The following is a 7,985-nucleotide window of genomic DNA, read 5'->3' as shown; positions in this document are numbered from 1 at the left end:
ACCTCCTCAAAGCTAAAAATGCCCTTAAGAGCCGCAGCCCTAAGCCCTCTGTGCCGCGGTCCGCCTCCATCCAGAGGCCCAGCCTCCCCAAACAATAGACACGGGCCGAGACCCAGCACTCCCCATGCCGCGGCCCTTCTTCTTCTTCAGCTCCCACCTGTTCTAGAGGGCCGCGACACACCAAGAACAGAGCCACGGCCCGACCCCTTCGAACCCAGAAAAATCACCATTTCTAACAGCCAAACCCCACTCAATTTAAACCGAAACCATCCCAATATCATACTTTAATTATCAAAATAGTTCTAATATACTCCCAGCAATAAACCCATAGGAAAACTAGCTTAAAAACTCATCAAAATCACATTTCATTCCTTGAAACCCCAAAGCTCAAAAACTACCTAGAACAGCCAACAAATCCTAGAGTTCAATTGCTAAACCATAATTAGAGGCTTACCTCTACTGAAGAACAAGTCCACCAAGTTGTTGCTGAGCTAATTCCCAAGTCCTTAGTCTTAATTCAATCTTCAATATCAAGAACCCAATAACACTTAATACCCAGCCAAAAATTACAGAATTTAGGCAGCTAAAATCATAATTCAATGCTTACCTAAGTTCTTGTCTGAACCTCCAATTTTCTACTGAGACACTCCCCAAGATTCCAGCTCAAACTCTTGAGTTTCTAGCTAAATCTTCCTTGGTTTCAATAGCTTCCATGAGAGAGAAAGAGAGAGAGAGAGAGTTTAGTGAGTTGAGAGAAGAGGGGAAGGTTGGTTTAGGTGTTTCTACTGCTTTCCTTGGTTTTGTTTTATCTATCCTTAGTTAATTAAGTTAATCTCAAGGCTTGGGGTACCAAAAACATCCCAGAGGGAAAAATGGTAAATTTCCCCAATATTCCCTCCTAAACTCTCTAACTTCAAATATATCTCCAACTATTTATTTTCATAACCCGATAACCCAATTAAATATCTAATACCTAAAATACCCCTTGACTCGCCCCGAGTCAAGTATTGGGTCCCGTTGTGACTTTCCTGCTAACTGGCTCCCTAGGATCGCCTCAAGCCGCATGCTGCAAATATATCCACATAATAATGTGGTCTCAACAATTATAACATATAATCACATAAGCATGCTTATTACAGAATCATGCATTAAAATCATTTAAATCACAAATAAACTAATTATACCCTCCCGACACACTAATCAAGGCCCTTAAGCCTTATTAGTGAATTTTGGGTCGTTACATGCCACATGTGCATGGCCCATGCACACGTGGCGTATGTATGTTGGGCATGTGTAATCTTACTTGATATTAAGACGAACATTTGATTGTGATTCTAGGCTCGTTGTGAAGTACCCCACACTTTATTTTCGCTTGGACTTGAGGTAAAGAAGTTAGCTAGAATTTCTATGAATTATGTTATGAAAGGTATAAGCTATTATGTTATGAGATGAATGAGCTATTATGTTATGAGATGACTGAGTTATTATGTAATGAGATAAGTTGCTTGTATATGTGCTTGTATGTTGTATGAAAAGCAGTAGGTTGTTAGTGTGCTAAACGCGACACAACAAAGGAGTTACTAAGGATATGATGTAACTCATAGGGTGGACACATCGAGGTTATTCGAGGATCAGAAATCTTGTTTAGCTCATAGAGGAGGTTTTACCAGTTTATGCTTTTACCGGTTACCTCATGATGTGACATGGACAATAGGGGTGCCATGATCACATGATGTATTATTATGCTTATGTTTATGAAGTCTTATGATTATGATAGGAATATGATACGATTATGATTTATTATGATGTGCCATGAGTTCATGATATGTACGTAGATTGTTTTGTGTTTCTTGTAGATTGTTGTATTTTGTTTGTACTTCCTTATTAGGCTTTTAGCTCACCCCCTTACTTTCCCTCCTTCAAGTAGGCAAAAGGATTTTTTCTTGGCATGCACTGTGATGTGGGGAGTTCAGATGTCTAGGCATGCATGACGTTGGGTATCCATAAGCGATTAACGATCTAGATGAATGCCAAGAAAGTTTATGAACTTTTATGTTATGGTTTATGTTTTCATTATGTCATAAGAGGACTTTATATTTTATTTTATTTTCAAGAATGCATAAAGACATTATATTTTTATTTTAAACTATTGGGCCTAAATTGCATGTTTTGACAAGACCCCACTTAACATTTTCTCTAAAATGGTATTTTCTAATAAATATGAGCTGAGTAGCGTTTTTACAAAGTAAATAGTTTAGGGCATTCTTACGAAAACGGAAACCAAGAGGAGAGAAAGGGAAGGTTGCATGAGGAAAAGAGGGAATTTCTTTACCATTTATTTATGAGTTTAAATCAAATAAAGATAAATGTAGTAAGAGCCTTTGAGGTATTAGTTGTCTTGTGATATACTTGGAAGGTGACAAGTTGAAGATTTGGTGTGAGTGTGTCCTTGCTTGGCCGAATATTGATGAGAGAGAGAGGGGCAAGGGTGTCAGTATACTAGAGGAGGGAGTTTCCTCTATTGTGATTCTTTTATTTGACCTTGGAAGAGAGGATAGGGGAATTGAATTGGGGGATTTCCTTTAGGGTTAGGCTTTGAGATAAAAGGAAAGAGAGGGTTCTTCCCTTTCCCTTTTGTGTGCCAGCTGGCGACATAGAGAGGAAGAGAAAGAGAAGGCACGAGTTAGAGAGAAGAAGATAGAAGGAAAGGGAAGAAGGAGGAGAAGAAGGCCAGGGTTCAGAATTGCTAGGTATGTCTTGAATTGGTTTTTGGTTTTGATTTTGATTCTTAAGTCTAGTTCGTCTCCTCAATCCTAAGGTTTGTTTCTAGCCTTTCTTTGTGATGGTGTTCGAAAATATTAGGTGCTAAGAGTGATAACTCCACTTTAGTGTCATTTTACGAATATTGAGTCTTTTTGTTTGTTTTGTGCAAGATTACGCTTGTATTTGCCTTTGTTGTAGGTTGGTGCTATGAATCATGAGCTAAATGCAAAAAGAAGAAGAAATGGTGGAAAATGGAGCTTTAGGTGGTTGTTCGAGTCAAATTGGCATGAAGGAGAAGCTAGAAGAAGTTTTTAATGAAGGTGATGAAGGAAGGATTCAAAATGGTCAATTTTTGAAAAAATAAAATCAGAGTCGCGGCATGGGCTTAAAGGCTGCAACTCTAGCAAAGTCAGAAACTATGCAAAATATGACATGAATTAATGTCACGGAATACCCTTTAGGGTCACGGCATGACGAGTGGCAGAGAGTAAAGAAAAACTAGGCACTCACACGGGCCGTAGCATGGACTCATAAGGGCCACAACACTTGAAGACGGAGGCACAAACCTCCTGGGCATTTTGAAGACACAGGCCACGACATGAGATGACCAGTGCCGTGACGTGCCTCCCTGAAGAGAGAAAAAAAATATTATTTAGGTTTAAACCATTAGAGATTAAGAATGAGGATTTTTAATTACGATTTTTCAAAGAGTTCTTGACGGCTACGCTTATTTTCTGCATTTTTCTTCTTTAATTTCTTTAAAGTTTTCGATATTAAAGATGATAACATTTATCTTTATTGTGTTAGCTATGTTTTTCATGAACTAAACATTATTCTCTAGGGTTTAATGTAGTCACTTTGGATCTTGTTAATTTTCTATTAAGTGCAATTTTATTCTTCTTCTTCTTCTTCTATTCTTAATCTCTATTGGTTTGTGTTTAATGCTTACAATTTATTGGTCATTTATTGTATGATTTATGATTTTAATTCGAGATTTGAGAGGGGAGAGTTAAATATTCTTTAGCCATTGAGACAAAGATTGCATATAGGATGATATCATCTATATGATTTGAGTAGCTTTTAGGGTTATGATGTTTAATGCCTGCTATGTGTTGAAATTTATCACAAACATGTAGAATATTTGCATATAGGTTGAATTCTTTTTATCTAGATAAAGAACTGAGATTGCTTTTGAAAACTCACCATTAAGATAGAATAAGAAGATGGAATTGTGCTGAAATAGTTAAATTGCCAAGTGAATTAGTTGATGAAATTAATACCCTAGGTCCTTATTCTTGAATTACTCAGTATTATTGTTTTGTTTACTTTAATTTTTAAAATTAGTTTAGTAATTAATCTAAATTTCAATAGTCAAATAGAAATCAAGAGGACATTATTGGTACTTGAATAGTAGTCTCTGTGGGACAATCTCGTTCTTACAGAAAATTATTACTTGTCACGACCATGTATACATTTTACCGATCAAGTTTTTGGCGCCATTTCCAGGGACTATTTGATCAATATCAAATAATTGATTCTTGTTATAATTTGGCTTTTCTTTGACATTTTAGTTAATATATTTCCTTGCTTGCCTCTTGATTTCAGGGTTAATTTGTGTATGTGACGTCAAGGATTGGTGTCACTAGTGCCTGTTGATCCTGAGATTGAGAAGACTTGTAAGAGGAATAGAAAATAAAAGATATTAGTGAGAATGGAGGAGAATGCTAATAATGGTGTCAACAACAATGCAAATCTGGGTAATGCGGGTAACACAGCAGCTGAGGCTGACACACCATTGAGAACTACTATTACGGGGATACATTCAGTCGTTCTACTGATGGTACTGAATGGTACACAATTCGGGGGATTACCAAATGAGGATCAAAATCTCCACATCACCAACTTTTTCGAGTTGTGTGCAACATTTGAAATGAACGGGGTGAGTAATGATGTTGTCAAATTAAGATTATTCCCATTTTCATTATGAGATAGAGCTAAGAGTTGGTTGAACTCATTGTAAGCCAACTCTATTGCCACTTGGGAAGACTTGGCTCAGAAATTTCTTGGTAAATATTTCCCCCTGCTAAGTCATCCCGATATAGAGGAGAAATTAATAACTTTAATTAGCTAGATGGGGAGTCCTTATATGATGCGTGGAAACATTTTAAAGAGTTGCAAGGTGCCCACATCATGGAATAGAGAAATGGCTTTTAGTGCACACATTTTATAATGGTTTGGAGGGAAATACAAGGACCATTATTGATGCAACATCGGGAGGAGCATTTATGAGAAAAAGCGCTAATTAAGCTTGTGAATTACTGGAATAGATGGCCATGAATAATTACAATTGGCCCACCAAGCATGAGAATAAGAAGGTGACAGGAGTCTTAGAGGTCAATCCTATTGCTTTATTGACTGCTCAAGTGGCATCTCTAACTAAGCAATTGTAGCAAAATAGCCTCGCCGCCCAAGAAATTAAAGTACAGAATGTAATGAGTTGTGAGATTTGTGGGGGTCCGCATTCTTATCAGAAATGCCCGAGCACTACTAGTTGCTCAACAGGCTTGAATAGTTTTCCTTCGAAACAGGCATAGTATCTACCTCCTTCTTGGAAGAATCATCCCAACCTATCTTGGAAAAATAACCAAGGATTACAACCATGGTATCAACCTCAACGCCCACCTCACCGATCGACCTATGGATACACCCTAGGCCTTATTATGATCCAAACCCACGCCCATCTCATCCACCACCACATCCTCCGATGAACCCACCAACAACTCAACCTGACCAGTTGAATCAATTGATGATAGAGACAAGGTCTTCAATCAGAAATTTGGAGACATAAATGATTTAGTTGGCTAAACTACTTTCTAGTAGACCCCAAGAGAATATCCCTAGTTCCATAGAGGTAAACCCCAAAGAACAATGTCAGTCAATCACTTTAAGGAGTGGGACCAGTTATAAGGGGCCTTCAGTTTCAGTTCTTGAGGAAGAGGTAAAGAGTCAGGATAAACAGGCAGCTACCCCAAAGCAGAAGAGGGCCACTGATGATCTTCATAAAAAGGGTAATAAAAAAGTTGAGATTATGGAACCTACTCCTAAATTACCGTATCCTTAGAGGTTTAGGAAAGTGAATCTCAAGAAGCAATTTTCCAAATTTCTTGAGGTATTTAAGAAACTTCACCTCAACATACCATTCACTGAGGTTTTGGAGCAAATGCCTAGCTATGTGAATTTCTTTAAGGATATATTTTTGTAGAAAAGGAGAATGGAGGATTTTGAGACACTAGCTTTGACAAAGGAGTGCAGCACCATAGGAAATTTTTAGTGTGAGAGAGGTCTTTGTGATTTGGGTGCCAGTATCAATTTAATGCCATTGTCAGTTTATTGAAGATTGGGGTTAGGAGAAGCACACCCCACTACTGTTAGCGAACAGGTCTATTAAGCATCCTCGTGGGATTCTTGAAGACATCTTAGTAAAGGTAGATAAATTCATCTTCCCAGCTTATTTTATTGTATTAGATATGGAGGAAGATGAGGATGTGCCTATTATATTGGGAAGACCATTTTTAGCCAAGGGGCAGGCATTGATTGATGTCCAGAAGGGTGAGTTAAGACTCAGAGTACAAGGCGAAGAGGTAGTTTTTAATGTCTTTAAAGCAGTGAAATACCCTTCAGGTAGTGACAGTTATTTTAGTGTTAGTGTATTGGAGGAACAAGGTGAAGGGGTCAGGTCTATTGAGGACCCACTTGAGTTGAGTTTGGTTGCGAGCCAGGAGGAGTGTGATGGTAATGAAGCCATAGAATATGTTAAGTGGTTGAACTCAACAGGGCAAGTTTATAAAAAGAAATATGAGGAATTGGGGCAAGTGCCTGAGAGTCTGCTCCCTTCTATTGAGAAACCACTAGTCATTGAGTTAAAGACACTGCCTGATCATCTTCGGTATGCATATTTGGGTGAGAATAATTCTCTACCGATTATTATTTATGCTTCATTGTCTACTATGGAAGAAGAGAAGCCACTTAGGGTGTTGAGGGCTTACAAGCTAGCAATTGGGTGGACTTTGGCAGATATTAAGGGTATAAGTCCTTCAACGGTGATGCACCATATATTAATGGAGGAGGATAGTAAGCCTAGTATCGATGCTCAGAGGAGGCTTAATCCTTCAATTAAATAGGTGGTAAGGAAGGAAATCCTTAAGTGGTTGGATGCAGGGGTGATTTACACAATATCTGACAGGGCATGGGTTAGTCCTATTCATGTAGTCCCTAAGAAAGGTGGTATGACGGTGGTTAAGAACGATAATAATGAACTAATTCCAACTCATGCGGTGACATGGTGGAGAATTTGTATTGATTACCGTAAACTAAATAAGGCAACCAGGAAGGACCATTTCCCCTTTCCTTTTTTAGATCAGATGCTAGACAAATTGGCAGATCATCCTTATTACTTTATCTTGGATGGATATTCGGGGTACCATCAATTGCACTGGAGGACCAAGAGAAGACCACCATCACGTGCCCCTATAGAACATTTTCATTTAGAAAACCTTATTAATGCTTTTGTATTTTATTTTAGTGTGTCAGCATACTTAGAAAACCTTTTCATGCTCTATGAGTTGTACAGTTGAATTTTTTGATGCATATTGAATGGCTTTAGTGTCATTTTAGGATATGTTTTTGTGGTAATCTTGAGTCTTTTTGTTTGTTTTGTGCAAGATTACGCTTGTATTTGTCTTTGTTGTAGGTTGGTGCTATGAATCATGAGCTAAATGCAAAAAGAAGAAGAAATGGTGGAAAAATGGAGCTTTTGGTGGTTGTTCGAGTCAAATTGGCATGAAGGAAAAGCTAGAAGAAGATTTTAATGAAGTTGATGAAGGAAGGATTAAAAATGGTCAAAATCTGCAAAAGTAGAATTAGAGTCGCGACATAGGCTTAAGGGTCGCGACTCTAGCAAAGTCAAAAACTATGCAAAATCTAGCATGAACTGATGTCACGGCATGCCCTATAGGGTCGCGAAATGACAAGTGGCAGAGAGTAAAGAAAAACTAGGCACTCACACGGGCCACAGCATGGACTCATAAGGGTCGTGGCGCTTGAAGAAGGAGGCGCAAACCTCCTGGGCATTTTGAAGACACGGGCTACGACATGAGATGACCAGTGTCGCGGCGTGCCTCCCTGAAGAGAGAAAAAAAATATTATTTAGGTTTAAACCATTA

General features: G+C 38.3%; 1 non-coding gene across 1 annotated transcript; it reads right to left on the bottom strand.

The window, feature by feature from the left end:
- Positions 1-4,858: 4,858 nt before the first annotated feature.
- On the bottom strand, positions 4,859-4,960 carry LOC133792888 (small nucleolar RNA R71). Its single transcript, XR_009874359.1, has one exon. It is a non-coding gene; the product is annotated as a small nucleolar RNA R71 (small nucleolar RNA).
- Between the last annotated feature and the right edge of the window lie 3,025 nt (positions 4,961-7,985).

Source organism: Humulus lupulus, chromosome 7 (genome assembly GCF_963169125.1).
Source record: "Humulus lupulus chromosome 7, drHumLupu1.1, whole genome shotgun sequence".
NCBI lineage: Eukaryota > Viridiplantae > Streptophyta > Magnoliopsida > Rosales > Cannabaceae > Humulus > Humulus lupulus.
This window is presented reverse-complemented; position numbering and strand designations above follow the sequence as displayed.